Source organism: Sciurus carolinensis, chromosome 13 (genome assembly GCF_902686445.1).
Source record: "Sciurus carolinensis chromosome 13, mSciCar1.2, whole genome shotgun sequence".
NCBI classification, from domain to species: Eukaryota; Metazoa; Chordata; class Mammalia; order Rodentia; family Sciuridae; genus Sciurus; species Sciurus carolinensis.
In genome coordinates, this window is record NC_062225.1 from 74,200,994 (window position 1) to 74,228,253 (window position 27,260).

At 36.9% G+C, this 27,260-nt stretch overlaps 1 protein-coding gene and 1 pseudogene across 1 annotated transcript in view; one reads left to right on the plus strand and one right to left on the minus strand.

Annotated features, from left to right (window-relative positions):
• The window catches only part of Rab10 (RAB10, member RAS oncogene family), an 85,845-nt gene that overhangs the window by 52,953 nt on the left and 5,632 nt on the right, over positions 1-27,260 (minus strand). The gene's annotated exons all lie outside the window — the stretch shown is intronic.
• LOC124963499 (40S ribosomal protein S19-like) lies at positions 95-6,690 on the plus strand (annotated as a pseudogene).

A 27,260-nucleotide genomic window follows, 5' to 3' on the forward strand; every position in this document is an offset into this window, starting at 1 on the left:
CAATGGAGTCTCACTATGTTGCTCCAGCAGTCTTGAACTCACAAGCATAAGTGATCCTCTTGCCTCAACCTCCTAAGTGGCTGGGACTATAAGCATGTACCACCTTCATCTGGCTGAAGAGTTCCTGCTTCCTGCTTACCAGGAAGAGGTACCTCTAGCAGTTTGGTAACAAGTAGAGGCTCAGGCCCAGAGAAGGTAGCAATTTCTTCATCTCTGGATAATACTATTCTCCCAATTATTCCTCCAGTGCTTCCATCACTTTTGAAACAATTCCTTTATTAAATACATTTCTCCTTTTAAAATAAACACTGGGCATGGTGGCATACACCTATAATCCTGGCAACTTGGGAGGCTGAGGCAGGAGGATCACAAGTCTGAGGCCAGCCTTAGCAACTTAGTGTGGCCCTCAGAAACAGCAACTAAACAATAAACTAAAAAATAAAAAGGGCTGAGGATGTGACTCAGTGGTTAAGTACCTCTGGGTTCATCCCTGGTACCAAAAAAATAAACAACTTATTACTAAATCAAACCTCTAGAATAGTTTCTATATTTCTGATGGGATACTAACAATACAATCTTCTTCTCTCAGGCTTATCTCATGACTAAAACATGTCACCAAGTCTATTATTTAGAAAGAAAAGATGTAGGGCTGGGGTTGCAGCTCAAAGGTAAAGCACTTGCCCAGCACATGTGAGGCATTGGGTTTGATCCTTAGCTCCACAAAAATTTAAAAAATAAAGTTATTAAAAAGGGGGGAAGGGGCTGGGGAGATAGCTCAGTCGGTAGAGTGCTTGCCTTGTAAGCACAAGGCCCTGGGTTCGATCTCCAGCACCTCCCAAAAAGGGGGGGGGGGGGGCGGCTCAGTGGTATAGCATTTACCTAATATGTGTGAGGCTCTGGGTTTGATCTCCAGTACTTCAAATAAGAGGCAGTAAATAAACAAATATGCATGTTAACATAAAAATGTTATGAAAAATAACTATATTTGCCAAAACAGAAATAAACTCAGGAGAGGAGCATGATTTCACAGTTTTGCAAGCTTAATAGATGATACTTGGATTATATGTGCTTTTCCTTTCAGTTTGCTGCAATATACTCTTTTGGCTGAAACATACAAAGACTATAGTGTAATGAAGAAAATCTACTTGCCTACAGGTATGTTGCTGGAAAAGTGAGGAGTATTTTAAGAGCCAGTTTGAAAAATTCTAATATTCTTTGATACTAAAAAAACTAAGTGATTACTTCTGCAACATTAAATGCAGTGTGAAATCTGAAACCCTATCAATGAACTTTTCACATTTTATTATATTAATTCTCATCAGTTACCTTGCACCACGAATGAATTTATTTATATCCATGTACTTTTATTTTTAATTTTTATTTTATTTTTGGTGGTACTGGGATTGAACCCAGGGGCACTTTACCACTGAGCTACATCCTTTTATTTTTTAATTTTGAGACAGGGTCTAAGTTACTGAGGGTCTGGCTAAATTGCTCAGGCTTGCCTCAAACTTTTGATCCTCCTGTCTCAATCTCCCAAGTCTCTGGGATTACAGGCATGTGCTACGGTGTCTGGCTCACACACAGGCCCACGCACAATTTTATAACATCGTGTACTGGTCATCTGGAATTACTGATCCACTATAATGGTTCTTCCAAATGTTGACACATTCCATTATACAATATGAAGAGAATTGTTTATCACCATAAACCTCATTAGGAAAATCTTAAGTACTGAAAAGCTGTCACGTTCACGGAGGCAGACATAAGTTTGCCAAAATTCTAATTTTAAAAGCATGAATTTTATCACTGGCAACAAACACTATCACTTCATTCATTTGAGAAAGTATGTGCCAAGTACTTAAGTATGAATAATCAAAGTTTGCCAGTTGTTCTTTCAAGGATAAATGCTGTTCCATGAAAAATGAGGCCAATTCAAATAATTTCACAAGTGCTTTTCCTTGAGACAATCATTACTGTCTCATAACAGATATATCTCACATTTACTTCCTGTTTGTCATGGAACAAAAGACACATAATGTGCTCAAGGGTCAGAATTCAATAAAAATTAATTGTGCTTCAGGAAGAACATTTTCTCTAATTTGCAGTGATAGGGACCAAACTCAGGGCCTTGAGCATGCTAGGCAAGTACTCTATCACTGAAAAATAAACCCCTATAATCAAGGACATTCTTGAATAAAATTAGTTTTCTCCTGGGATTTTATGGTGGCGAGTATTACTACTAGCCCAGCTTAGTGCCACTGTCTGGATTCAAGTTAACGCCAGCAAGCTACACACCACTACTTGGACACCCCGTGCAGGGTGGAAAAAAGCAAATCATTATGTTAGATTATGAAACATTTTAACCTCCTGATCAAAAAGACCCTCAGGTGGGAACCTGTGAGGATCCACCTACAAAGAACCACCAAGATACACTAAAATTTAAGAATTTATATGCCATACAATATACTGGATGCTTTCATTATGAGTTTAATTTGATCCTTACAATGATAATCTTTTTTGTTTTTAATGTTCTGGGGTTTTTTTATACCTTTATTTTATTTACTTATTTTTATGTGGTGCTGAGGACTGAACCCAGTGCCTCACATGTGGTAGGCAAAGCGCTCTACCACTGAGCTATAACCCCATCCCCATCCTTAAAATAATCTTAAAAACATTTTTTAAACAGAGGAAAGCACAAAGTAAACCCACTGTTTCTAATTCCAAAGATTTCCATCACTATATTTAAGACCTAACTAATATATTCATCATGTTACCAAGCAAGGGTAGATCACTAAACTCTACTTCCTTACCTGAAAATGGTAACAGTTATCTTCCTTGCCCTCTTTACCACACTGAACAAAATCCATTGAGAAGGAAAGGGGAAGTACTCTAAATTTTTCCTAAGTGTTAGTGAGTATTCTGAGATGAAAATCAATTCTAAGCAGAAGAAATAATCCTTGGGGTTCAAACAACAGTCACTTTCCTATGTGATTATAACATTTTAAAACAGATGAAAAACATATAAAACCAGATTTCATATTATTTTACTCAAAACACAACTTTTTCTTTACCCACCATTTCATGTTCACTCTTAATCCTATCATCCTTTAACAAGCTCTAATATCTGAACTTACAAAAGCAAGTCCTCTACTCTGAAAAATCCAGGAAGTAAAACTGAAAGAATGGGAATGTTGAGGCCTAAAAGGCCAAACCCTATAATAAAGCCACCAATGCATACCTTCCAGTTCAAGGAGTACTGGAAATATACATGGAGCTGTACATCCATTATAGTTCAATAAAACAGACAATGTAGCCAGGTACAGCAGTGCACACCTCTAATCTTAGCAGCTTGGAAGGTTGAGGCAGGAGAATCACAAATTCAGAGCCAGCCTCAACAAGAGAGGCGCTAAGCAAGTCAGTGAGACTCTCTCTGGGGATATGTCTCAGTGGTCGAGTGCCACTGAGTTCAATCCCCAATACCAAAAAATAAAAAAACAGACAATGTAAAGATAAATCTAAAACTGATAAACAAAAATGCTGCTACCCTCAAACCAAGACTTTATCAAAAATAAGCAGTTTGGTTTTTAAATGTCTTGCTGTTATCCTCTACAGAGTCCTCAGAAAGTATAAATTATAAAAAAAACCAAAATCTATAAACCCTGAAGAACACCATTAACATCACTATTCAGCATCATTCATGGGGCAGTTAGGATTTTTTTTTTTAACTATAGAGACAAAGTTGCAATAGTTAGATAAAATAGGAACCTGTACTGTCAACAAGAACACTAGCCTCAACCATGGCTCTACTGCAGAAATTAAAACCAACCAACTTTTTAGGCATAAAAATTCCAAAGCATCTCAACACTGTTTAGAGGACAAAGAGGCTGTATTAGGCACTAAGAAAGTAGGATCATAGCTCAGGAGGCTGAGGCAGGAGGATCACAAGTTCAAAGCCGGCCTCAGCAAAAGCAAGGTGCTAAGCAATTCAGTGAGACCCTGTCTCTAAATAAAATATAAAATAGGACTGGAGATGTGGCTCAGTGGTTGAGTGCCCCTGAGGTCATTCTCCAGTGCTCCACCTCCACAAAAAAAAAAAAGAAAGAAAGAAAGAAAGAAAAGGATCAAAACTGAAATTTTTAAATACAAATATATATGTGACTACAGAGAGGCTTAGGGTGAATCACAGTTTTGTTGTTGCTGTTGTATTTTAACAGACCAGGTCTTAAGCTAAAGATATATCTCAGCGGTACAGCACATATCTAACATAGGCCAGGCTCTGGGTTCAACTCCTAACATCACCAAAAAAGAAAGCAAGACAGAGGCAGACAGACACACACACCAGGTATTGCTGTGTTCAAGCTGGCCTGAAACTCCCAGATTCAAGCCATCCTCCTGCATCAGCCTCCCCAGTAGCTGGGACTATACATGTGCACTACCATGCCTGACCACAAAGTCTTAAATTCAAACTGGCAGTAAAATCCAAGAAAGTGCATTAGAAGTTCCCAATTTATAATATACTATGTTCTCTCTCCTCAATAAGGAATCTGCCTGAAATGATACACTGCAAAAAACTTACTAAACACAACAAATAAAAAATTCTTAGCTCTGACTTCTACAGAACAGGCATGAGGTGTCAAGTTTGCTTAGTTTTTAATTAAGCCTCACCCACATAGCCTGAGAAAATGACTCAGCAAGACTTAGCCCATATGTTAAGTAGAGTTAAGCGATTAACACAATTAAGGTTAAACACATGTTTCTTGAACTTGCCCAATTTACAGATAAAGAAAGAGGCTCAGAGGTTAAATGACTGGCTCAAGCTCAAAAGCAAAGTAACTACTATTAGAACTGTCTCCTGGCTCAATATTCTGTCTAAAGTATTAAGCACTAAAAGATTATTTAAAACAAACAAAAAAAAAGTTCCATTATCACAGTCACTGTCATCACATAATCCCTCATGATCCCTAAAGGTTTTCATTCAATATACAATTAAAAATTTAAACACATCTTTGATAAGTCTGCAACTAGAAAATTCCAACTTCAATTCATTCTGCACACTGTCTAGGCTAGCCATCTTTTTAAAACTGAGTCTAAACAAGTCACATCTTTCCTCAAACCTTCAATGGAATTCAAATTCTTAGCATGAATTACCGGGTTCTACATGACCTGGCCCACACCTAGTTCAACATCTATTGCTTCTGCCTGCCTCATTCCAGTCACTTATGCAACACATACCATCTTTCAATTCTCTGGTCTCAACAGATTTCTTTACTGACTAAGAACCTTTTAGTGACTATTTTCTTCTTCCAGAATGTTCTTCCTCTCTCCTCTCCTATCCAATTTCTGACAAATATATAATAGTAAAGATAAAAACTTTAGTTTTAGCAGTAAGAATACAAATTCTGAAGAAGTAGAGTTTCATGGTAAAAAGAATTATATTTGGAGTAATTACAAAATACACATTATTGATAATTACAAGCAAAAAGGCTACCAACTGAAAGGTGCTTTTAGATGTCAAATTGTAGAAACATACACAGTAACTAAAATTTCTGATCAACCTGACAATTCATACACATACCATAAATAATATGAATATTATATCTATTTATGTGTGAATGGCAGCATGTGATTTGTATTACATGTCAACCATTATTTTAAAAATGCACCTGTAAACCAGGCGAGGTGGCACATGCCTGTAATCCCAGCAGCTCGGGAGACTGAGGCAGGAGGATTGTGAGATCAAAGCCAACCTCAACAGAAATAAGATGCTTAGCAACTCAGTGAGACCCTGTCTCTAAATAAAATACAAAATAAAGCTGGGGATGTGGCTTAGTGGTTGAGTGTCCCTGAGTTCAATCCCCAATACCAGGAGGAAAAAGAAAAAAAAAGCACCTTTAAAGAACTACTTCATAAACCAACTTAAGTGTCCTACAAAGGTATTGAACATTGTCATAAATGTGTTTTCTGAATTCTGGCTCCATTTTTTAAAATTAGAAAATTTATTCAAGTCATTCAGTGAATCAAAATTTTTAAAAAGCTTAACTTTTGAAGTTTGGCAAATTGCAATTATTGAAAATAAAAGCTAAAATAAGGGATAGGGATTTAACTCAGTGGTAGAGTGCTTGCCCAACACTTGTAAGGCCCTGGATTCGGTTCCAAATAAGATAAAGAAAATATAGTAATAATTCTGCCCAGGTGATGTTTAAAAAAACAAAAAACTTCCATGTTAAAAAAGTTTTGCTTTCCCCTGGCTGGCAGTGCGGAGGCCGCACGATGCCTGGAGTTACTGTAGAGACGTAAACCAGCAAGAGTTCGTCAGAGCTCTGGCAGCCTTCCTTAAAAAGTCCAGCAAGCTGAAAGTCCCCAAATGGATGGACACAGTCAAGCTAGCCAAGCATAAAGAGCTTGCACCCTATGATGAGAACTGGTTCTACACACAGCTGCTTCCACAGCACGACATCTGTACCTCCGGGGTGGCGCTGGGGTTGGCTCCATGACCAAGATCTATGGGGGACGTCAGAGAAATGGTGTCATGCCTAGCCACTTCAGCAGAGGCTCCAAGAGTGTGGCCCATCATGTCCTCCAAGCCCTGGAGGGGCTGAAAATGGTGGAAAAGGACCAAGATGGGGGCAGCAAGCTGACAACTCAGGGACATCTGGACAGGTGGCAGCTGCCAACAAAAAGCATTAGAACAAAAGGATGCTGGGTTAATAAATCGCCTCATTCGTTTAAAAAAAAAAAAAAAAGTTTTTCTTAGTGAATACAGGCATGTGTGTGTTGCAGTGCTGGGAACTGAACCCAGGGTTTCACACATATAGTACCACTGTGCTACATTCTTGGCCCCAAACATTTCTAATATATAACTATTCCTGAAAATAGTTACTGAATAGATAAAAACAAATCAAATATTTCAATAAATTATGCAATTATTTTTAGTACCCCTTTCACTCTCAAGAGTATTTTAGTTTGGATGAAACTACATGGTCATTCCAGCCATTAGACTTAACTAAGTTTTGTTCATTGTCTCCACAGGACCTAGAACAGTGACCAAAGAGGTATCAATACATCTGACTACTGACTGAATAGCTCATCTCTTTAACCCTTCCAATTAGGTTTATACAGATGAATAGAGACCTCACGCCAATGAATTTTCACATAAGGGGGGGAAAAAATCCCCACTTCAGTCTGCCTCTCTCACCCACAATTAACTATTTCAGTTAAAGATTATCATTTACTAGTTGTCCAAGTTGGAAACCTAACTTATTTCTTGCTTTAACCAATTTTGTTCCCAACATATAATCATATTAAATGAAGTTTAGTTTTTTAATATTTTTAATCTTGCCCTTCTAGCTCATTCATCTCTCTCCATATACATATCCCCCTCCCTCACTCCCCACTTCTACCCAGTGTTTTGCTAATTTGTCTCTCTGCTTCAATTAAATTCCGTGTTAATAGTTTGATATGTATCTCTTTAATATTCTTTTTTACACACATGAAAACATAGAGAACTACACTTTTTAAACAGGATGAAAAGGTCATATATTAAATCTGAAGTCACTGTTCCTTCTACCTCAAAACTCCGGTTGACATTTTAGAAACCCCAAACTCTTTAAACAAGGCTTTAACGCCTTTCTACAATCTCCCCATCTTATTTCCTGCAACACTGCCCTTTCTAGACACTTGTAATACCTGCAGTCTCCACGCACACGTACCAACAACTCCATTCTTACACATTTTCCTCTACCTGAAGATGTCCTCCAATCCCCTGACCCTTATTCATTATGCTTTAAAGATCAGTTTAAATAAGATCACCTCTAATGAGGCCTACACTTCCAATCAGAATTTACAAGTCCTTCCCTTATGGTTCCCAGCTTCATATATTTTACTGAACAGTCAGTTGTTTGAGACTGGATGACTGAACTATGAATCTTTCAAAAGAAAAACTTTCATATTTTTCCTTCCATCTCTATATAAACTATTATGTCCTTTACATATTTGTCCAATAAGTACTAACTGAGCAAACCAAAATCCCTCCATGCCACCGATTAAAAGAGCCTATTTTTCACCACAATTCAGATTTCAACTGGCATAACTGGAAAAAAATTTCCAGGGCTAAGGATGTAGCTCAGTTGCAGAGGGGCTCTAGGTTCAACCCCAATACCATCAATTTAAGAAAATTTGACTCAGTTAAAATGTCATTATCAGGCTGCATTGTAGCTCAGTTGTAGAGCCTCCCATGTGAGGCACTGAGTTCGGTTCTCAGCACAACATATAAATAAATACATAAATAAACAAATAGGTCCATTGAGAACTAAAATATATATAAGTATTAAAAAGTTAATCATCTACAGACAGAGAAACAACATGTATCCCATTTGTTTACAATTTTATAATAAAAAAAAAGTTAATCATCATTTGACTTATTACAAATTAAAGAAGACAAATTCAATGCATGAACCTAAAAGCACCCACCACTACTACAACTACCCTCAAAAACACAAGAGTTGAGAAAGTCTGAATAAAGACTATGAAGCATATATTACCGACTAATTTTAAATTTCTTGAGTGTAAAAATGATATTATGGCTATGTAAAAAGAGTATTCACGGATCTGAAGATGTAGCTTAGGGCTGGGGTTGTGGCTCAGTGGCAGAGTGCTTGCCTAGCATGTGTGAGGCCCTGGGTTCAATCCTCAACACCACATAAAAAATTAAATAAATGATATAAAGATCTTGTGTCCATCTACAACAATTAAAAAAAAAAAGATGTAGTTTAGTGGTGGAGCACAAGGTCCTGATTTCAATCCCCAGAACATAAAAAAAAAAAAAAAGTTCTTTTTTCTTTTTGTACCAGGAATTGAACTCAGGGAATACCAAGCTACATACTCAGCCCTTTTTTATTACGAAACAGGGCCTCACTAAATTGCTGAGGCTCGCTTTGAACTTGCAATTTTCCTGCCTCAGCCTCCAGAGCCCCTGGGGTTACAGGTGTGCACCACCACACCCAGCTGAAAGTTGTTATTTGAAGAGATGAATGCCTGAGTGTTTAGGGATGACGTTTCATATGACATCTGCAGCTTATTTTCAAATTTTAAATGGCCTAGCAAAAAAAGAAAGGAAGCCGAGAGACCACTTTAAAAAGTACAACAATCTGCTGGGCTCAGTGGTGCACACCTGTTATCCCGGCGGCTCGGGAGGCTGAGGCAGGAGGATCTTAAGTTCAAAGCCAGCCTCCAGCAAAAGTGAGGCACTAAGCAACTCGGTGAGACCCATGACGTCAACACCCGGTACCAAAACAAAACAAAAACAAAAACAAACAAACAAAAAATTACAACAATCCAGGTTGGCAGCAGGGAGAGTGAGAAGTAGGGAAATTCTGAAGGTAAAACTAAAAGAATATGCTCTTGTGGGATATGAATGAAAGAAGAATCAAAGATAACTGCAAGTTTTTAGTCTTACCAAACATCTGAGTTATCTACCATGGCCTAGGTCCTGTACTACTTATTACATTATTCCATTTAATGAAACAATTTAATCCAATTCTTTTCTCTGCATCATTCCATCACTCTATTGCTTCTTAATTTCCTTGCTGAATTCCTAACTTGCCTACACCATAAATGCTAGTCTTTGGAGATCTCACTCTGTACTCACTGAAGCCACTAAGACTTCAAGTTATTTTTGTTTCGCAGGACTTGATTCTACTCTTTACCTCTCAGATATGATATACTAACATCTATTGTACATGCTAACTTAAATATTCTACAGGCAGATGTTTCGACCCTAAAAGCTCATTATCACTCTTCTAAGATCTGCTCCCACTCATTCCCTAAGCTAATGGCACCAATTCACCAGGAAGTGGTAGTACCAAAAATAAGTGGCACACATCTGATTCTACAACTCACTACCCACATCTGTAAAATTAAATAAAAGATCAGACAGGGTCTTTTCAGTTGACAGAACACAATTTCTAAACACCTGATGCTACAAAAATTCAGCTCCAGATCCAAATTATGCTGATACATAGAGGACTGGTTTTGAATACATAATGATACATCCAATGGAACACTATATAGCAGTTTTTTAAATGAAGAAACTATTTAACACTGATAAGAAATGATCTCCAAAATAACATATGAAAACAAACAAGGAATAGAACAGTGTAAATATACACTACAATTAGTATAATGAAAAAAATTAGTATAATGAAAGGGAAGAAGAGAACTATACCTATTAAATTTTCATACATGCAGGATACCCTTGGAAGAACATAAATAGTAACTTTCTGCCTCCAGCAAGGGAATGAATAATTTTAAACATTTTGAATTTCGAACCCTTTCACTACTTATGCAGTTAAAAATAAACAGGATCATGTGTGTGTGTGTGTGTCTTACTGGGAATTAAACCCAGGAGCTCTCTATCACTGAGCTTACATCTCCAGCTCTTTTCATTTTGAGACAGGGTCTCACTAAGTTGCTGAGGGTCTTGGCTAAATTAAGAGTGGCTATGAACTAGCAATCCTCCTACCTCAGCCTCAGAGTCACCATGAAGACAGGAATGTGCCACCATGCCAAGCTACAAACAGGATTTTAATGACTTGACAGAGGAAAAACTATCAGAACAGCAAAGGAACTGAGCAAGTTATATTTCCAGGAGAACAAAACTCCAGTAGTTATGTCCAGACAATAAGTTGAAGGGGTGAGGAGAGCTAGGTGTATAGCTCAGGAGGTAGTGCATAAGGCCCTGGGTTAAAGTCCCAGTGCAAAAGGGAAAAAACAAAATAACCAAAAAAAAAAAAAATATATATATATATATATATATACACACACAACACACACACATAGTATGGCTGAGATGGGAATGTGGTTCAGCAGTAGAACCCCTACCCTGGGTTTGATCCCCCACACTGCATAGCAAAAACAAAAATGTTACAAAGATCAAGAAAAACAATGACACAGGAGTAATTTTTAGGGTTTTTTATTTCAAACTCCTAAACTTAAAATATTAACTAGTGATGTTTATTACAACATTATTTAAAAGAATATTTTTAAAAAAGAAACTTACATGTTCAGCATCAAATTTTCCTTAGTAATAACTATTTATTTGATATATTTAATGGTATGACTTGGTTCTCAATCCTTAGTTTTGTATCAAATCACCTGCAAGGTTCTGATAAAAACAGATGGGTGTAGCCAGGCATGGTGGTGCACGCCTGTAATTCCAGCAGATCAGGAGGCTGAGGCAGGAGGATCACGAGTTCAAAGTTAGCCTCAGCAATATGGCAACTTAATGAGAACCTGTCTCAAAATAAGAAATAAAAAGGGCTGGGGATGAAGCTCAGGGGTAAAGTGCCCCTGGATTTAACTGTCAGTTCCTCCCCCCCCCCCAAAAAAGAATAAGAATTTTCAATTATTCTCTCAAGAAATTAAGCAAGTTAGATGTAATGCTTTCTTTAAAATTAATGTTTAAATCCAGCAATACTACTTCAGGGTACATATCCAAAGGAACTGAAATCTGTATGCTGAAAAGGTATCTGGATTCCCTTGTTCATTTCAGTACTATTTACAATAGCCAAGATATGGAAGCAACCTAAGTGTCCATCAGCAGATAGTGTGGTATATGTTCATAATAGAATATCATACAGCCTTTAAAAAGAAAGAAATTCTGTCATTCATGACAATATGGACAGCTAGTGAATATCATGCTAAGTAAAATAAGTTAGGCAGAGAAAGATAAATCTGTATAATCTCATGTAGAATGTACTACAGAGGAGAATGTACTACATAGTTACACTCAGAAATAGAAAATAAGAAGTTGGTTGGGATTGTGGCTCAGTAGTGGAGTATTTGCCTCGCACATGTGACACACTGGGTTTGATCCTCAGCACCACAAAAAAACAAAAAAATAAAATAAAGGTATTATGTATATCTACAACTAAAAAAGTATTTTAAGAAAATAAGAAAAGTGGTTACTAAAGGCTGGAGGATTAGGAAGAAAGGAAATCAGAAAAAGGAAAGATGTTGATTATAGGAAACAAAGTTGAGAGGTGTAAGTTTTAGTGTTATAATGCATTGAATGGTGACCGCAATTAATAATTATGTTATATATTTCCAAATTGCTAAGATCTTTAATGTTCTCACCACAAAAGAAAAAAAAAGGTAATATGGTAAGATGATAGATGTTAATTTAGCACTACTGAATCTTTGTACAATGTATACATCAATCAAAACACCACAAATGTACACTGTTATTTGTCTATTAAGTTTTTTTTTTTTTAATGTTTAAGACTTCTAAAACCTTTAGGAAAAAATTTGACAGTTTCTTTTCACCCACTCACTCCCCTCAACCTATAAATTCACCCAACAGCAAACAATAATCGAATACACTGTATCTAAACTATAGTTTCCTAAAAAGTTCCCACTCAACTCAGCAATTTTAAAATCACTAAAATTTACTAAACTTAATAGTATAAAAAGCAAAATGTGGGTGGGGAGATAGCTCAGTTGGTAAATTGCTTGCCTTACAAGCACAGGGACCTGGGTTCAATCTCCAGCACCACAAAAAAAAAAAAAAAAAAAAAAAAAAGAAGCAGATGTTACATACAGCCTGGCGTGGTGGCGCAGGTCTGTAATCCCAGTGACTCCGGAGGCTGAGGCAGGAGGATCACAAGTTCAAAGCTAGCCTCAGCAACTCAGTGAGATCCTGTCTCCAAAGAAAATACCAAAAAAGGGCAAGGGAGGGTTGGGGCTGGGGCTCAGTGGCAGAGCGCTTGCCTAGTATGTGTGAGGTACTGGGTTTGATTCTTAGTACCACATCAAAATAAAGACATTCTGTTAAAAAAAAAAAAAAAAAAAAAAAAAAAAAAGCAAAATGTATGAAGAATACCCCATTGGGCAGGAAAAACTTTATGGGGCTGAGGGGTGGGTGTGTTACCTGAGTCTGAATTAAATGTTAAAAGAGTCAACTGTTCAACTAAATCACTAAGTTGGAAAGCATAATTAAATAGGAAGATCTTACCCTAGGGCAAAGGGTAAGAGCATTCTATACTTACATGTATCATCTTATCACCAATACTTCAGATGGTGTCTGCTAAAAAGTATAACCTAGAAAAGTCTAAATCAGCTCAACAAAGTGTTGGGGTCTAAAGAAGAAAGTTTAAGTCAGCTGTGGTGGCACAGGCCTGTAATCCCATCTACTCACCAGGGTTAGGCATGAAGATTGAAAGTTTGAGGCCAGTACGTGCAACTTAGCATTAGCAAGACCTTGTCTCAAAATAAAAGAGCTAGGAAAATAGCTCAGTTTCAAAGCACTTGCCTAGCATGCCCAAGGCCCTGGGTTAAATCCCCAATATGGGGGGAATAAAAATTAAGTTTAATATGACATTTTTTAAAAAAATCTGTAAATTTTTGGCCCTCTATAAAACTTCTTTTTCTTATCTTCCCCCACCCTGCCACCTGCATGGTACTGGAGATCAAAATAAAATATTTAAGAATCAATCTAACCAAAGAATTGAAAGATCTCTACAATGAAAACTACAAAACACTGAAGAAACTGAGGAAGACTTAGAAGATGGAAAGATCTCCCATGTTCTTGGATAGGCAGAATTAATATCAAAATGGCCATACTTCCAAAGACGCTATACAGATTTAATGCAATTCCAACTAAAATTCCAATGACATTTCTCATAGAAACAGAAAAAGCAACCATGAAATTCATATGGAAGAACAAAAGACCCAGAATAGCCAAAGCAATTCTGGGCAGGAAGAGTGATACAGGAGGTATCACAATACCAGACCTTAAACTCTACTATAGAGCAATAGTAACAAAAACGGCATGGTACTGGCACCAAAAAAGACAGGTAGATCAATGGTACAGAACAGAAGACACAGAGACATACCTACATAAGTACAGTAACCTCATGCTAGACAAAGGTGCCAAAAACTTACAATGGAGAATAGATAGCCTATTCAACAAATGGTGCTGGGAAAACTGGAAATCCATATGCAGTAAAATGAACAAAACTCAACTCAAAATGGATCAAGGATCTAGGAATTAGACCTGAGACCCTTCACAAAATAGAAGAAAAAGTAGGCCCATATCTCCATCACGCTGGTTTAGGACCAGACTTTCCTAATTAACAAGACCCCCATAGTGCAAGAAATAAAAGCAAGAATCAATAAATGGGATAGATTCAAACTAAAAAGTTTTTTCTCAGCACAGGAAATAATCAACAATGTGAAAAGAGAGCCTACAGAATGGGAGAAAATCTTTTCCACACACACTTCAGACAGAGCATTCATCTCCACAGTTTATAAAGAACTTAAAAAACTTTATACCCAAAATACAAAGAACCCAATCAATAAATGGGCTAAGGAAACGGGCAGACACTTCACAGAAGATGATATACAGGTGATCAACAAATACATGAAAAAGTTTTCGTCATCCCAAGTAATTAGAGAAATGCAAATTAAAACCAACCAAAGATTTCATCTAACTCCAATTAGAATGGCTATTATCAAGAACACAAGCAATAATAAGTGTTGGCGTGGATGTGGAGAAAAAGGCACACCATACATTGCTGGTGGAGTTGCAAATTGGTGCAGCCACTCTGGAAAGCAGTATGAAGATTCCTCAGAAAGCTTGCAATGGACCCACCATTTGACCTAGCTATCCCACTCCTCGGTTTATAGTCAAAGGACTTAAAAATCAGTATACTACAGTGATGCAGCCACATCAATGTTCACAGCTGCTCAATTCACAATAGCTAGATTGTGGAACCAACCTAGATGCCCTTCAATTGACAAAGGGACAAAGAAACTGTGGTATATATACACAATGGAATATTACTCAGCCATAAAGAAGAATAAAATTATGGCATTTGCTGGTAAATGGATGAAGCTGGAAAATATCATGCTAAGTGAAATAGACCAAGCCCAAAAAAACCAAAGGCCAAATGTTTTCTCTGATAAGTGCGTGACAATATATAACAAGGGGGGTGATGGGAGGAAGAGAAGAATGAAGGAACTTTGGATGGTGTAGAGGAAAAAGGGGTGGGAGTGGGTGGGGATGGAAAAACAGCAGAATGAAACAAACATGATTACATGAATGGTGTGAATCTACATTGTGTACAACCATAGAAATGAAAAGTTATACCCCATTTGTGTACAACGAATCAAAATGTGTCTGTAAAAATTAAAATATTTTAATTTAAAAAAATTCTGTAAATTTTTGGCCCTACATAAAACTTCTTTTTTCTTATCTCCCCCCACCCTGCCACCTGCATGGTACTGGGGATCAAACCAAGGGCCTCCTGCATGAATAGGCAAGCACTCTTCACACAAACATACCCCCTTCCCAGCAGGCCCAGAAAAACATCTTAATGAGGGAAATTATTTCAAAGTTGCAGAAAAAATAAAAAGGGAATGTCATGACATTACAGTCTACAAATTAATTACATTGGAATTATCAAATTAACATTGAAATTATTTTAATCTTTTAAGCATACACTAACCTTTAGCCATAAATAGCCCCACAAAGCAAACAGTTCACATGCTGCTTAATTTGTAATTATCTGTTATATATTACTATTTAATATTTTTAGTACAATATCTTTATCAGAGAAATAAAAGCTGCTAAACCCTAACATGTACTCCAAAAAGTTCACTCTTCTTCTGAAGAAGGCATATTAAGTAAGAGCATAGCTGAGTTCCTGGAAGTCCTTTTTTTTTTTTTGGGTGCTGGGGATCGAACCCAGGGACTTGTGCTTACAAGGCAAGCACTCTACCGACTGAGTTATCTCCTCAGCCCCTGGAAGTCCATTTTAAAGGTTAGATATAAGCCAGTTTCACTAAGGTGCTATTTATGTCTCTGACGTTCACACATCTGTGCAAACCCCTGTGGAATCCATTTAACAGAGAAATTATTTCTTTAAATGTATTACTCAATAAAATCCTTCTCTCCAAAACTGGTTCACTCAAATTTCAAAGAATAACCTTCTAACAATGCTAATACTTAATAAGTATTAATCAAGCACAGTGTCTCACACCTGTTATCCCACCAACTCATGAGGCTGAGGTAGAAGAATACAAAACTAAGGTAGAAGGATCACAAGTTCAAAGCCAGTCTCAACAGCTTAGGGAAAACCTATCTCAAAATAAAAAATAAAAAGCACTGAGGATATGGCTCAGTGGTTAAACACTTCTGAATTCAATCCCTGGTACCGAGAGAGAGAGAGAGAGAGGAGAGAGAGAGAGAGAGAGAGAGAGAGAGAGAGAGAGGGAGGGAGGGAGGGAGGAGAGAGGGAGGGGGGAGGAAGGGAGAAATGTAGCAAAATGTTGACAACTGGTGAATCTAGAGAAGATTGCAGGTGATTCATTATCAGTATCTTAATTTTTCTGTAGGTTTGAAAAATTTCAAGGGGAAAATTTTTTAGAAAAATTTTTAGACCTTTATTTTTTATGCAGTGCCTCACACATGCTAGGCAAGAGCTCTACCACTGAGCTATAACCACAGTCCCTCAAAGGGAAAAAATTTTTAAGCTCTTATTTAGGTAAAGAATTAATGTTTGAACAACTACATTGATACTATATTTACCTTCCATAGCACTCTTACCTTTTATTGCATATCCCAACAAACATAAAAAGACAGTACTGGGTTTTCAAAAGTTAACAATGTGTAATTTCAGGAAAAACTAACCCCTTTTCTGAGACAAAGAATATATTAGAAGCAGCTAGGTGCAGTAGCACATGCCAGTAATAATAGCTACTGGGGAGGCTGAGACAAGAGGATCAGAAGTTTAAAGCCAGCACTGACAACTTAATGACAATGTCTCAAAAAAAACAAAACAAAACAAAACAATTAGGGATGTAGCTCAAGGGCAGAGTACCCCTGGGTTCAATCCCCAGCACCATAATTCAGTATTCTCCCTTTGTAAGCAGAAATTATTTACTAGGTTTCAAATCCGCAAAACTCAAGCTGTCTTATCATGATAGCTGTCTTACCATTCAATGTCAGCCACTATCATATATGGGTCCAAATATTATTCTCTGACAGATTATGAATTTGCTGATTCATTTGTTCAGTATCTTATAAAATAGCATTTGCATCAAGAGCATAAGATTGAAATTTAAGACTACAATCATACTTTGTTCAAAAAGCAAATATACTCTCCTCCCCACACACCATGTGAATTAAGCATCTAAGTTGAAGCTGTCTTCTTAAATATCACTGTTACAGAAAGTACTGGAAAACTTGATTCCCTACCACATTCATTTGACTGTTCTAAATAACAACAACAACAAAAAAAAAACAGAACTCAATTGTTTTAAGGGTGGTCTGGATATTTACAAAGTCGGTAGCAAAAATAACTGCCCCAGCTGGGCCTGATGGTGCTCACCTATAATCCCAGTTATTTGAAAGGCTGAAGCAGAATAACAACAAATTCAAGGCCAACAACAGAAGCAAGACTTTCTCAAACAAAAAAAGGTGGGTGTTGGGGGACTGAGAATGTAGCTCAGTAGTAGAGTGTTTGCCTAACTATGCACAAGGCCCTGGATACATGCACACACACACAAACACCAATCTATATACATCAAATAACTCAATACTCTGCAAAATAAGTCAAAATTACCTCAAATCCCAATTAAGATCTTTCTGCTCCTCCAAGGTCCAAAGTCACACCAAAATAAGAAAAAAAAAAAAAAAAAAAAAAAAAAAAATCTTTAATTCAGTGAATAGACTTTGCAACTCTAACCACAATAAATGAAAACAAAGAAGATTGTGATGTCAGGGCCCACTGAAGAAGATATAAACAGAAATAAGCCAATTCATGCCTCAAAACCCTAGAAAGGTTTAGCAACAGTAAATCATCAGATACCAGGCATAAAGTGGGGGCCTAATAAAGGGTCTATATAAAAACATCCTAAGATGTAGATTTCATCTCACATAGCCATGTCACCATCCCTCAAGACCAAGTAGGAGTCTAAAGGTTTATTCTTTAGAATAGCTGAAAGAGACACACTCTGAATTCAGAAACACCAGGTTCAATGGAGACTAGGGTAAGACTAAAAATGGTAGGTTTTGGCTTTTTTTTTTTTTTTTTTTTTTTTAGAAATAAGGAGATTAAATATAATGAAATTAAAGCTAACCCCATACCCACCCACCCAACTGTCTTTAACTGCTATTCAAGAACTCAGTGCCTTTATGCCATGTACAAACAGAGAAACAACATGTATCCCATTTGTTTACAATAAAAAAAATTAAATAAATAAATAAATAAATAAAACTCAGGCATCCAAAGTTATACCTCCCTACCCATGCTCCAGGCAGGATACCTGAGAGCTCTATCTCTAGAAAAACTGAACTGCTCCAGAAACAAGACCTACAGATATTAGAGCTTAGATGGTCTCCCAGTTTAAAAAAAAAAAAAAACTCACTGTTCATCATCCTGTAGCAGAGTTCATCCTGTGAAATGCCTGACCCATGATTTCAGAGCTTGCAAATATCTTTTTTATGATTCATTCTTAATTATGAATACACAGCCTGAAATCGCCAAACATTTGAAAAGGTCTCTAAAATATAGACTAAAAAATGAGGGGAAAAGATGAAGGCTGAGTATTTGAAGGAAAGAGATAGCAAGAAATAGAAAACAAACTATCCTCCAAGAAGAAATGACACTGACCATGAAACAAGAACAGAAAGTTTTTTAAGGTGCTGGGGATAGAACCAAGGGCATCTTTGCACATTCTAGGGAAGTGACCTACCACTAAGCCACTCCTCTGCCCAAGAACAGAATTTAAGAAACAAATTTCAAAGTACAGACAAGAAAAAGTTGTTAGAAATTAAAGACAAACTGTTATAAAACCTTCAATAAAGGGGGCTGGAGTTGTAGCTCAATGGTAGGAAATGGGTTCAATTCTCAGCACCACATACAAATAAATAAATAAAATAAAAATCCATTGAAAACTAAAAAATATTTTTTAAAAACTTCCAATAAAAAAATTAAAAGATGAAGTTGATCTGCTGGGCGTGGTGGCGCATGCCTGTAATCCCAGAGGCTCATGGAGGCTGAGGCAGGAGGACAGCAAGTTCAAAGCCAGCCTCAGCAACTTAGCCAGGACTTAAGCAACTCAACAAGATCCCCCTATCTCAAAATAAAAAATGAAAAAAGGGCTGGAGAGATATGGCTCAGGGGTGAAGCATCTCTGGGTTCAATCCCCTGTACAAAAAAAAAAAAGAAGAGATAAAGTTGCAGAAATCTCACAGGAATTAGAACAAATTTACAAAGATGGAAAATAGGAAATAAGATAATCCAGGAAGTTCAGTATCCACTTAAAAAGAAAACAGAAAAATCAAGGGGAAAAATAATTTGTTAAAAAAACAAGAAAACTTCAAGAATTAAAGGATCTACAAAGCCCTACTAAGAAACAAAAACAATGAATTTATTTTAAAAGACCCACCCAATAATGCATATGATTATGAAATTTGTTAGTAGGAATTTAAAAAATTAAAATGGAGTAATGCTTTCAAAATTATAAGGAGAAAATTGTTTTCAACCTAGAATTCTATGCCCTGATACTAAACTGAAGGAAAGGGAAGAATTAAAACACTGTCAAGAGACTAGGGAAGTAGCTCAGAGGTAGAACATTTGCCTAGCATGCACAAGGCCCTGGGTTCAATCCCCCATGTTGCTAATTAAAAAAAAAAAAAAAAAATCACAGAAAACTTTACCACCACCCTTTCTGCAAGAAGCTAGAGCATGACATGCTGCAAGGCAGTAAGTCAACAAAGATATGACAAAAAACAGAATATTACACACAGAAGACACACGTAGGGAATTCCCAAGACAATAGCTGTGCAACAGGCCTAATTATTACCAGATGTTACTAAAGCGAAGAAGAAAAGGTCTAGAAGGCAGATGTCCAGGAAAACACAGGTTATTAGAGGATGTAAGAAGACTAAACATAGGTAAAAGGAAATTAATCAAATAAAAAGAATTTTTAAGGATGGGGTGGGAGAATTTTTAGGCCTAGCAAGTGTGAGGCCCTAGGTTGGATTCCCATTACAGTGAAAATAAACAGATAAATAAATTGAATGTTTTACTTAGAAAAAAAATATATTAGGCTATTTGACTGTCTAGGAAATATTCACAAGGGCATACTAATGCAACCCCTGGTATCGATTTGACAAAGAACTAGGACAGAGTAAAATGAGATTATAAAAGGTTAAAAATTCTCATTCAGTATTAATGACTCAAGCTGGGTACTGTAGTGCACGCCTGTAATCCCTGCTACATGGGAGGCTGAAGCAGAATTGCAAGTTCAAGGCAAGCCTGCACAACTTAGCAAGACCCTGTCTCAGAATAAAAAATAGAGCTTGGATGTAGTTTAGTGGTCGAGTGTCTCTGGATTCAATTCCTAGTACAAAAAATAAAAAAGAAAAAAATAATAATAATAAAATAAAAAAGAAAGGAGATAATTGTATGAGCACATCTTTTGAAAATACAAAGATACAATAGAAGAAAGAGTTAAAGGATGTCTTCAAAGAGCATGACTGAGGTGAAGAAGGAATAGAAAAGGTTGCTTTTATATGTGTGTGTGTATATATTTTATATATGTGTGCATATATGTAAATATGTATATATATTATATATAAATATATATATATATAAAAAACATATTTTTTAAGGTGCTTGGGATCCAAACCAGGGTCTTGTACATGCCAGGCAAGTGCTCTACTATTAAGCTATATCCCCAGTCCTATTCCTATATATCTTTTAGCAGTATGTATTTCAAATATGAGTATCACTGGTAAGAAGAAGCAATTCTAAAAAACTTTCAGAAAGCACAATGTAAATTATGATGAGTCAATCATTAAATCCATTTTCATTCTTATGAGGTCACACAGAATACTGAATCCTTTAGAATAGTTGCATCATCAGATTAACTATATGAGATGGGCGCTGCTTATTAAATGATAATGGAGTAACACCTCTTCCATAGGCAAAAAAAAAATTTTAAAAAACCACAACCAACCAACACCTCAACCTTAAACTCTACCCCAGAAACAAAAATTACCTCATTTAACTCATAGGTTCATATGTAAAACCTAAAGTCATTTAAAAAACAAACCAGGATGAATGGTTAAACAAACTGTGGTACATACATACCATGAAATGCTATTTATCAACAACAAAAAACAACAGTGATACAATACAAAAACTTGGATGAATCTCCAAGGAATTATGCTGAGCCAGGGGATTCTAAAAGGCTACACTGCATATACAAGTCCATTCATATAACATTTGGGAAATGACAAAATTTTAGAAATGAAGGATATTCATAGTTACCAAGGTTTGGAGGGGAGAAACTGGAGAGGGGTGTAATAAAAGAACACGAAGGACACCTGTAATTCAGTATCTTGATTGTGGGGATGGATACGTGAAGCTATGCAAGTGATAAAATCGTACACAATTTAATTTTCTCTCCCTCCTGCTTTGTCCTACCCTCTCTCTTTGGGATCTTGAATGTCGTCATGCCCCCACCCCACCCAAAAACCTGTGTTGAAAGCTTGGTATCCAGCCTCAGGCACTACTGGAAAGTAACAGAACCTTTTACAGGGTAGGTTAGAATTCCAGTAACCCTTATTTCTGGTCACCATGAAATCTGCAAGCCTCCTATACCACAGGTTCCTGCCATGAAATATACTCAGACACAAAGCAACAGGGTCAAGTAACCATGAACTAAAATAAAACCCCTGAAACTATGAAAAACTACATCTTTCCTCCTTATAAAAAGATTTTCTCAAGTTATTTTGTTACAATGACACAAAGCTAACACAACAAATGACTACAAACAAAACTGGGTACATTTTTAATAATACTAGTGTGCTGCACTAGATACCAATATCCTGGTTGTGGTATACTACAGTTTCCCAAAAATGTTACCAAGGGGAGAAACTGGGCAAAGTATACAAGCAATTCCTCTATATTATCTTTCATAACTACAAGTGCATTTACAATTTTCTTAAAAATTTCAATCAAAAAAGGCTGCATAAGCAATGCCACTGATATGAAACATATCGACACTGTTTTTTGTTCTGATCTGGATACACTGTACATTTTTGGGGTCTCCAGAATAACAGTTTTTCCATTTTCTGTCTTATAACCTCAGATACTATTTCTGGGTCATACTGGAAAAGTAACATTCCATCACCAGTTGCTACCCCCCCCCTCTCTACATATATATATATATATATATATATATATATATATATACACACACACACTTTTTTTTTTTTAATCTTTGGAAAGAAATTCAAACATCAGCAATCATTTATGCTTGGCAACCCAAAATGAATGGCACGGCCTTCAAAAATAACATTTCTCAGGGTGCAGTGGTCTATGCCTCTAATCCCAGAGACTAGGGAGGCTAAGACAGGAGAATCAGCCTCAGCAACTTAGTGAGGCCCTAAGCAACTTAGTGAGATCCTGTCTCAAAATAAAAAATAAAAAGGGCGTGGATGTGGCTCTGAGGTTAAACACTTCTGAATTCAATCCCTGGTAAGGAGAGAGGGAGAGGGAGAAATGTAGCAAAATGTTGACAACTGGTGAATCTACAGGAAGATTGCAGTTTATTGACCAAAATCTTACTCCAATCGTCTTCAAATTCCTTTTCTTATAATCAAAATAATAATTTAAAAAAATTATTCCATTATTTATCAATTATTCATCTTTTTAAAGGAACCTACTCTGTGTCATTACAGGACCTGCATCAGTCTTTGGATTCAACACAACATTCTTTGTAGCTTCTTCAAAGTCCTCCTTTGTGACAACCATCTCCACAGTCAGTGTTCGCGTGCAGATTCCTTTAATTACGCAATTTATATTTTATGCCTAATAGTCTATTATTTGTCAATCAATACTCTCAACACACCACCACTTCTCTGTTCATTACAGTTGCTATCACAGCAACTGCCTGGGCAATCTTGTATTATTACAAGTTCAAACAGACTGCCAGTCTTTCTCCTACCATTCGCTCCCTTCTACAAACCAAACAAGAATAGCAGTAGTTCCTTTGCCACACCCTGTACACAATTATGTATCATAATCCTTGAAATGAACATTGTCTGTGTGTCCTATCTGCACTGTTTGCAAAGGACAAGTAAACCAAACAAAATACTTGCTATTTGGTGCTGAGACTTGTCATTTCCCAATCTTGTGTCACCCCACCCCTCCCCAGAAAAAAGCAACTCCACTTTTCAAATTTAAATTGATTAGAACTACCCTATCATTGTTATTTTAATATCCCAATGAAATTCTCAGAATGGAAAACATGGTCAGAATCATAGTGGGCTCTGGATTCTAATCAAAACTCCACACTAGCTGAGAACAGGTGTACCAACTGTAATCCCAGCTACTAAAGACACCGAGGCAGGAGGATCACAAGGTAGAGACCAATTTGGGAAATTTAGCAAGACCCTATTCTCAAATTAAAAGTAAAATAGGGACCTGGGGTTGTAGCTCAGTGGTAGAGTGCTTACCTATCACATGTGAGGCACTGGGTTTGATTCTCAGCAACACACACAAAAAAATTGTGTCCATCTACAACTAAAACTATTTTTTTTTTTTTTTTGGGTGCTGGGGATCGAACCCATACCGACTGAGCTATCTCCCCAGCCCCTAAAACTATTTTTAAAAAAAACAAAAGTAAAAAGGGGCTTGAAGATGTAGCTCAGAGGTGGAAGGTCTCTGTTCAATCCCAAGTAGGAAGAGCTGGCTGGAAAGGGAAGGGAAAGGAAGGTCAGGTCCTTCACTAATTAGCCATATGACCTTTTGAAAGTTACTTCACCTCTCTGAAAATTTAATGTAGGCTTCACTCCAGCATTAACATTGTGTGAGTCCAAGGAGGTCTATGTAGACATGCACAACAAAAAGAAATAGCACCAGGCACAGTGGAGCATGTCTGTAATCTCAGCAACTCAAGAGGCTAAAGCAAAAGGATCACAAATTCAAGGACATCCTCAACTCAGTGAGGTCCTAAGAAACTTAGCGAGAACCAGTCTCCAAATAAAAAATAAAGAACTAGGGATGAGGTTCAGTGGTAAAGCATCCTTAGGTTAAATCACTAATGCCAAAAAAGGCAAATCTGCCTTCAATATCTAAAAGTACAGACCAGTGATCCCAAAGCAGGGGAAAGTACTGTGAAGGATCCTCTAGACTCGCTGACCACTAGTTAATAGCAGCTATCACCTGGAACAGAAGGGACGATAGGTGATTAAATACTCTTTTAGAAAGCTGAGTAAAATGTTAAATAGTTTTGCGGTTTGTTTGTTAAGGGGTGTAACAAAACTTATCACTAACCTGCAGTAAACAACACAACATTAAATTCACCATCTTAACTATTTGAAGTGAGGGGTTGCTGGAGATAGAACCCAGGGCCCTTCACATGCTAGGATGCACTCTACCACCAAACTACATTTTAACCATTTTTAAGCTTGAAATTCAGTAGTGTTAAATACCATCTACCTTCACATTTCTAAGTTCAGCATCACAGATATTGCATTAGTTGACTACCCGTCAGTTAGTTCGACTAACCACAAAAGAAAAATATTTGGGGGAAAAAATTGCTTCCACACTGAACATGTACAGATTTCTTGTCATTATTCCCTAAATAATACAAAATAATTATTTATACAACATTTACACTGTACTGCGTACTAAAGGCAATCTAAAAGCTGGGTTATTTGAAACTCAGTGTTAGAGCACTTGCCTAGCATGCCCAAGGCCCTGGATTCAATCCCCAGCACCATAAGGTGAATAAAAAGGTAATCTAAAGATTATTTAAAGTATATGACTAGGAACTGAGGCTGTAGCTCAGTGGCAGAGTGCTTGCCTAACATGTGAGACGCTGGGTTTAATCTTCAGCACCACATAAAAAATAAATAAATAAAAACAAAAAATGTATGGCTGGGATCCTAATTAGAATAAAATTTGTATTAAATATGTTGAAATAGACTCTACTTGCCAAGAGTGGTGGCACACACCTGTAATTCCAGTGGCTCAGGAGGGTGAGACAGGAGGATCAAGAGTTCAAAGCCAACCTCAGCAACAGTGAGGAGCTAAACAATTCAGAGAGATCCTGTCTCTAAATAAAATACAAAATAGGGCTGGGGATGTGGCTCAGTGGTTGAGTGCCCCTGAGTTCAATCCTTGGTATCAAAAAAAAATAAAATAAAAAATAAAAAGGCTCTACTGTCATGTATAACTAAGAAGAACAAACAAAAAATCCCCGAGGATGGGGAGACTGAGGCAGGTGGATAGAAAGTTCAAGCCAGCCTCAGCAACTTAGCAAGGCCCTAAGTAACTCAGTGAGACCTGTCTCTAAATAAAATACAAAAAAGGACTGGGTATGTGGCTCAGTGGTTGAGCACCTCTGGATTCATTCCCCAGTATCACCGAAAGAAAAAAAAAAACACTAGCAATAAATAAATAAAGTGTATGGGAGTATGTGCGTTGATTATATATACTTTTTTAGGGGGAGGGAGTACTGGGGATTTGAACCCAGGATGGTCCACCACTGAGCTTTACCCCCAGCCCTTTTTACTTTTCATTTTAAGACAGGGTCTTGCTGAATTGCCCAATCAGGTCTTGAACTTGATCCTCCTGCCTTAGCCTCCCAAGACACTTCAATTACAGTTGTGCACCATCCCACCCAGCACAAATGCTACACTATTTTACGCAAGTGACATGGTCCATAGATTTTGGCACAGGGGGCCTGGAACCACTTCCACTCTGACACAGTGGGAGAAGGATATATGTAACATTGTTGTGCAACAGGTCTCTAGAACTTTTTCATCTTGTCAAACTGAAAAGATTTGTTCTGAACCCAATTAAACAACTTTCTATTTCCACCTCAGGTCTTAGCCCCTGGTAATCATCATTCTACTTTGTTTCCACCAATGTGACAACTTTAGATACTTTTTGTGTAAGTGAAATTATACAGTATTTATCTTTTTGTGCATTTTAACCAGTTTTAAAATATTCTTCTAAGTACAATTCAGTGGCATTAAATACATTCAAATGTTATACAAACATCACCATAATCTATTCCCAGAACTTTTTCATCCTCTCAAACTAAAATTCTGTGCCCATTAAAAAATAAAAATAACTCCCAGGGCTGGAGTTGTAGCTCACCAGTAGAGCACTTGCCTAGCATATGTGGGGCACTGGGTTGGATCCTCAGCACCACATAAAAATAAAGGCACTGTGTCCACGTAAACTAAATACATATATTACATATATATTATATATTTTTTAAAACACTTTCCTCTAACCTTGTCTTCCACAACCCAGAAAGCACTATTCTCCTTTCTCTATGTATTAGCATATTCTAGGTACCTCACGCAATATTTGTTCTTTGTGTCTGCCTTATTTCACTTCATATCATGTTTTCAAGGTTCATCAATATTGTAGCTCTTATTAGAATTTTTCTAAGGCTAAATGTTACACTGTGCAAATATAACACACCTTATTTATTAATCATTCTTTCACTGATGAACATTTAATCCATCTTTTGACTACTGTGAATAAATATGCCTATGAACACTAGTGTACAAACATCTGGTTCAAGTCCCTACTTCTAATTCTTTTGGATATAACCTGGAAGTTGAATTTCTGGATCATATTCTTAATTTTTTTAAAAAATGCCACATTATTTCCCACAATAGGTGTACCATTTCACACTCTTACAAGCAATGCACCAGAGCTCCAAGTTCTCCACATCACACCAACACTTGCTTTTTATCTGTTTTTCTAACAGTCATTCTCATGGGTATACAGTAACATCTATGATTTTGATTTGTATTTTACAAATTATTAGTTATGGTGAGCATCTTCTCATGTTCTTACTGGCCATCTATACACATTCTTTAGAGAAAAGTCTAGACTGATTTTTTTTGGTTTGTTTTTATTTTATTTATTTATTTTTATGTGATGCTGAGGATTGAACCCAGTGCTTCACACATGCTAGGCAAGTGCTCTGCCACTGAGCTACAAACCCGGCCCTAGAGAGTTGTTGTTTTCTTATTTATTTTTTTATTTTTACAGACTACATTTTGATTCATAGTACACAAATGGGGTACAACTTTTCATTTCTACAATTGTACACAATGTAGATTTACACCATTCATGTAATCATACATATGCATAGGGTAATAATGTCTGTCTCAGTCCACTATCTTTCCTTCCCCACCCACTCCCACTGGATAG